Source organism: Hemitrygon akajei, chromosome 6 (assembly GCF_048418815.1).
Source record: "Hemitrygon akajei chromosome 6, sHemAka1.3, whole genome shotgun sequence".
NCBI lineage: Eukaryota > Metazoa > Chordata > Chondrichthyes > Myliobatiformes > Dasyatidae > Hemitrygon > Hemitrygon akajei.
The window spans coordinates 182,487,309-182,493,308 of record NC_133129.1 but is presented as its reverse complement, the minus strand read 5'-3'; the positions used below and the strand labels follow the sequence as shown (position 1 = coordinate 182,493,308).

General features: G+C 41.4%; 1 long non-coding RNA gene across 1 annotated transcript in view; it reads right to left on the bottom strand.

Annotated features, from left to right (window-relative positions):
* Positions 1-1,082: 1,082 nt before the first annotated feature.
* LOC140728780 (uncharacterized) overlaps positions 1,083-6,000 on the bottom strand; it is an 89,529-nt gene continuing 84,611 nt past the window's right edge. The window contains exon 3 of the long non-coding RNA XR_012099185.1: positions 1,083-1,734. This is a non-coding gene — a long non-coding RNA (uncharacterized lncRNA). The remainder of the gene's footprint in view (positions 1,735-6,000) is intronic.

Sequence of the window (6,000 nt, the reverse complement as noted above, 5' to 3'; positions counted from 1 at the left end):
CAAGCGTTCTAAAATCCACTTCTATTTGAACTCTGGATTGAGCTTATGTTGAATGGTAGCGTAATGGTTAGCACAACAATTTACAGTGCCAGAAACCTGGGTTCAATTGCCGACACTGTCGGTAAGGAGTTAGTTCATTCTTCCTGAGACCACGTGGGCTTCCTCTAGGTGCTCCCGTTCCTTCCCACAGACCAAAAGCACATGTTTTAGGGTTAGTAACGTTTCAGCATGTTATGCTAGTGCCGGAAGCATGGCAACGTTTGGGGGCATTTAAGATACCCTTAGATAGTGTTAGGGTTAATTTGTGACTGCCAGTTCAGGTCAGCGTGATATTAGCAGACAGAAATACAAGGGAGGGAGCGAAACAAGGGATCCTTTGTTTCGAAACTGCTAGTGTCACGTGATTCAGTAAAACAGGGAACTCGTGAAGAAATGGCATCGGACCAAGGACACAAGTGTCCAGCATTACCAAATATGTGTAGCGAGGGTTGGGCTAAGGGAAAGGGGTATAAATAAGAAAAGAATGTAAGGGGAGGAGAGAACGCGCCTTCCCCAGCGGGGGTCTTGTCTCCTCGCTGTGCCAGTTACGCTTCTGCATTAAAGCCAAGTTTTGTAATATTCCGGTGTTGGTTGTCTCTCTTCCTAAATGAACACAGGGCAGAATTTAAAGCCCAACAATAGGCATATGGATGAAAGAAAAATGGAGGGTTATGTAGGAGGTAAGGGTTAGATTGATCTTAAAGTTAAAGAGTTAAAAGTTCAGCAGAACATCGTGAGCTCCAGGGCATGTATTGTGCTGTACTGTTCTATGTTCCATCTTCTATGTTCTAGGGTCCAGGTTGTAAGTTATGTGTTGTAGGTTCTGAGTTCCAAGTTCTCTGCTCTATGTTCTATGTTATACATTTCAAGATCATAACACCATAAGACATAGGAGCAGAATTAGAATTAGCAGAAATAGTTATTACACCTCAGCCATCAGGCTCTAGAACAGGGGTAGGCAAACTTTTTGACTTGTGGGCCACAAAGGGTTCTAAAATTTGACAGGGACCAGGAGCAGATGGATGGAGTGTTTTGGTAATACACCTCATAAGAGAAAATAAAATATCATGGGATATGTAGAAAACATGTGCTTTAATTTCAATTGAAAATGAACAAATGCATTACAACAAAATATCTGTCTTTGAAGTCCCATGGTATTTAGCTATTTATTGAAATGACTTTTAAAACACTGAAAATTAAATGAATAAAATACAGCTTTTTTTTAATAGTAACAGTTATTACGGTATTTTAAAGCACTGAAAATTCTGTTATCCTTCAAGATATTATCATCATCACTCTCCTCCTGACTGTCTTTATTTCAAAAACGGTAGGAGATGCAGGTCTACTTGTCCTGCTCCTTCTTATTCAATTGTCCCCTGTGCCAAAACTCAACAACGACCAGCACAAGGACAGAACAGTGACAGCGCGCCAGTATGCGGAGCGCGTTATTTGATCTGGAGTGCATTTTTTATTTTGAGAACGTACGTGCACCTGCGCACTACTCATGTCCATCACTTAACAGAAATGACATGTAACATGTAAGGCTTATTGAAAAAAATATTTTCAAATGCATTTTTTACATAACACAACGAAGAAACTTATTTTTAATTTCAGTGGGAACAGTGTTGTTGGTCTCCCTTTTTAGCCAGCGCATCAAGGTCTGGATTTAGTTTTGTTGTGGTGAAAACGCCAGAACTGCGGGGAAAAAACGTTAACAAGGTTTATTAATATAATTTCATCAAGTTCTGCGGGCTGGATTAAAAAGCTTAACGGGCCGCATATGGCCCCCGGGCCGTAGTTTGCCCATGCCTGCTCTAGAACCAAAGGGGATAACTTCACTCAAATTCCTTTGCTCCATCAATGAAATTTTCCCACAACCTATGGACTCACTTTCAAGGATTCTTCATCTTCTGTTCTAGATATTTATTTCTTATTTATTTATTTTCATTATTTTTTTTTCTTTTTGCATTTGCACAGTCTGTCTTCTGTACTGGTTGGTGTGAAATGCACAAGTTGGTGTTGTCTTTCATTGTTCATGAGACCATAAGACATAAGAGCAGAATTAGGCCATTCAGCCCATTGAATCTGCTCCACCATTCCATCATGGCTGATCCCAGATCCCACCCAACCCCATATACCTGCCCTCTTGCCATATCCTTTGATTCCCTGACCGATCAGGAAACTATCAACTTCCACCTTAAATATACCCACAGACTGGCCTCCACCACAGTCAGTGGCAGGGCATTCCACAGTTTCACTACTCTCTGACTAAAAAAACTCCTCCTTATCTCTGTTCTAAAAGGTTGCCCCTCAGTTTTGAGGTTTTACCCTCTAGTTTTGGATACCCCACCATAGAAAACATTCCCTCCACATCCACCCTATTCTTCTAAATTCCAGTAAGTACAGGCCCAAAGCTGCCAAACACTCCTCATATGTTAAACCCTTCATTCCTTGTGAACCTCCTCTGGACTATATTCAATGACAACACATCCTTGCCGTGATACAGGGCCCAAAACTGTTGACAATACTCCAGATATGGCTGACTGGTGTCTAATAAAGCCTTAGCATTATCTCCTTGCTTTTATATTCTACTCTCCTTGAAATAAATGCCAACATTACATTTGTTTTCCTTACCACAGACTCAACCTGTAAATTAACCTTCTGGGCATCATAACGAGGACTCCTAAGTCTCTCTGCACCTCTGAATGTTTGAACCTTCTCCCCATTTAGATAATAGACTGCACAATTGTTCCTTTTACCAAAATGCATTATCATACATTTCCCAGCATTGTTTTCTATCTGCCACTGTTTTGCCGATTCTTCCAATTTGTCTAAGTCCTGCTGCATGCACATTGCTTCCTCAGCACTACCTACCCTCCACATATCTTCATATCATCTGCAAACTTTGCCACAAAGTCAATTCCATGATCTGAATCACTGACAAGCAATATGAAAAGTAGTAGTCCCAATATTGACCCCTGAGGAACACCACTAGTCACTGGCAGCCAACCAGAAAAAGGCCACTTTTATTCCCACTCGCTGCCTCCTATCCATCAGCCATTCCGCTATCCATGCCAGTATCTTTCCTGTGATGCCATAAGATTTTATCTTGTTAAGCAACCTCATGTGTGGCACCTTTTCAAACACCTTCTTAAAATCCAAGTAAATTACATCTGCTGCCTCTTCTTTGTCCAACCTGCTCATTACTTCCTTGAAGAATTCTAACAGATTTGTCAGGCAAGGTTTTCCTTGACAGGAACCATGCTGACTTTAACTCATTTTATCATTAGTCTCCAAGTACCCCGAAACCTCATCCTTAACTAATAGACACCGACATGTTCCCAGCCACTGAGGTTAGGTTAACTTGCCTATAATTTCCTTTCTTTTGCCTTCTTCCCTTCTTAAAGAGTGGAGTGACATTTGCAATTTTTCAGTCCTTCAGGACCATGCCAGTATCCAGTAATTCTTGAAATATCATGACCAATCTTCAGCAGCCTCTCTCAGGACTCTGGGATGTAGTCCATCTGGTCCAGGTGACTTATCCACCTTAAGACTTTTCAGTTTGCCTAGCACTTTTTCCTTTGCAATAGCAATGGCACTCACTCCTGCTCCCTGACACTCACAGACCTCTAGCACACTGCTAGTATCTTCCACAGTGAAGGCAGATGGAAAGTACTCATTAAGTTCATCTGCCATTTCTTTGTCCTCCATTACTACCTCATCAGCATCATTTTCCAGTGGTTCAATATCAACTCTCAACTCCTTTTTACCCTTTACATAAATGAAAATATTTTTAGTATCTGCTTTATATTATTGGCTAGTTTGCCCTCATATTTCATCTTTTCCCTTCTTATATCTTTTTAGTTGCCTTCTGTTGGATTTTAAAAACTTCCCAATCATCCAACTTCCCTCTCACTTTTGCTATCTTATATGCCCTTTCCATGGCTTTTATGCAGTCCTTTACTTCCTTTGTCAGCCGCAGTTGCCTACCCCTGACATTTGACAACTACTTCCTCCGTGGGACATATCTATCCTGCGCCTTGTAAACTATTCCCAGAAGCTTTAGCCATCTCTGCTCTGACGTCACCCCCACCAGTATCCTCCACCAATCCACCTGGGTAAGTTCCTCTTTCATGACTCTGTAATTCCCTTTATTCCAATGCGATAGTTATACATGTGACCTATGCTTCTCCCTTTCAAATTGCAGTATGAATTCAATAATATTATGATCATTGCCTCTTAAGGGCTCCTTTATGTTAAGTTCCCTAATAAGATTTGAGTTATTACACATCACCCAGTCTAAGATGGCCTTTCCCTCAGTAGGCTCAAGCACAAGCTGCTCAAAAAAGCCATCTTGTAGGCATTCAACAAATTCCCTCTCTTGCGTTCCAACGCCAACATGATTTTCCCAATCCTCTTGCATATCAAAGTCCCCCATTACAATTGTGACAATACCCTTACTACATGCCATTTCCTGCTTCCTTTGTGATCTCAACCCCATATCTTGGCTACTATTTGGAGGCCTCTAAATGATTCCCATAATGGTTTTTTTACCCTTCCAATTTCTGAACTCCACCCACAAAGTTTCAACATTCTCTGACCCTATGTCACTTCTTTCTTTCCATCTGTTACAAACAGAGCAACAACACGACCTATGCTTTTTGCCTGTCCTTTCAATACAAAGTATATCCTTTGATGTTAAGCTCCCAACTATGGCCACTACTCAGTGATGCCCACAACATCACGTGGCACAGGCAATAATCCTGATATTCCTACTTTTGAGGACCTGCTTTTCAGCTTACTTCCTAACTCCCTATATTATTTCTTTATGGGACCTCCTCCCTTTTTCTTCCTATGTCATTGGTACCAATATGAGCCACGACTTTTGGCTGCACACCCTCCTTTTTCCGGATATTGTGGATGCGTCCAGAAACATCTTGGACCCTGGGAGGCAAACTACCATTGGTAGTTTCTTTTCATGTCTACAGAATCACCTAACTATCTCCCTAACAATAGAATCCCTATATCTGCTGCCATCCTCTTCAGTTCCCTACCCTTCTGAGCCACAGGGCCAGACTCAGTACCAGAGGCACTGCTTTCCCCAGGTGGGTCATCCCCCCCAGCAGTACTCAAAATGAAGCACTTACTGTTGGGGGGGATGGCCACAGGGGTGCTCTCCACTATCTGATGTTCTCCCTTTCCTCTCCTGACAGTCACCCATTTATCTGTCTCCTGTAGCCTTGGGGTGACTACCTCCCTGTAGCTTCTGTCCATCACTGCTTCACTTTCCCTAACTAATAGAATTCTGTATTCTGTGTTCTGTGTTCTACATTCTAATTTCTGTGTTGTAAGTTCTATGTTCTAATCAAGACAGCATCATGGGTGAATCTCTTCTCCACCCTTTCCAACGACATCCACACCCTTCCTTTCAAGAGGTGACCAGAACCGTACATATCTGGTTACTAATTGGTGAACAGCTCTATCCCATAGTCAGTATTTCTGACTGTTTAATACTACTTTTAAAACCATGACTTTTTGTTCTGTATTCCTGCACTTCTTCCCACTCAATCCCTGCCAGTCGCTCCAGAAAACGTCTAGTGCTGCTGTCAGTTATCGACTTCAATATTAGGATAGAAACACCACTTTTTGCTTAATTCCTGCAGGGCATAAGTCAGATAATATTAGATAGAAAAGAATTGTCACTCAATTCTAACCTCAAGGCAGAACTTATATTTTGAACACATTTCTAATCAAATTAAGAGGCCCAAAAATGAGACGATCTTTAAGGATGACATGGGGTTCACTCTTCTCTTAATTAAGAAGCTGAAACCTATCCTTCTGTACACAATAAGCGTAGGCAAGAATTCATTAGTCACACCTTTGTTTGAATTTATATTGCTCATTGGTGGAGTAAACTCATTACACACGTAAATTAGATTATTTGCAAGGAACGTTGGTCAA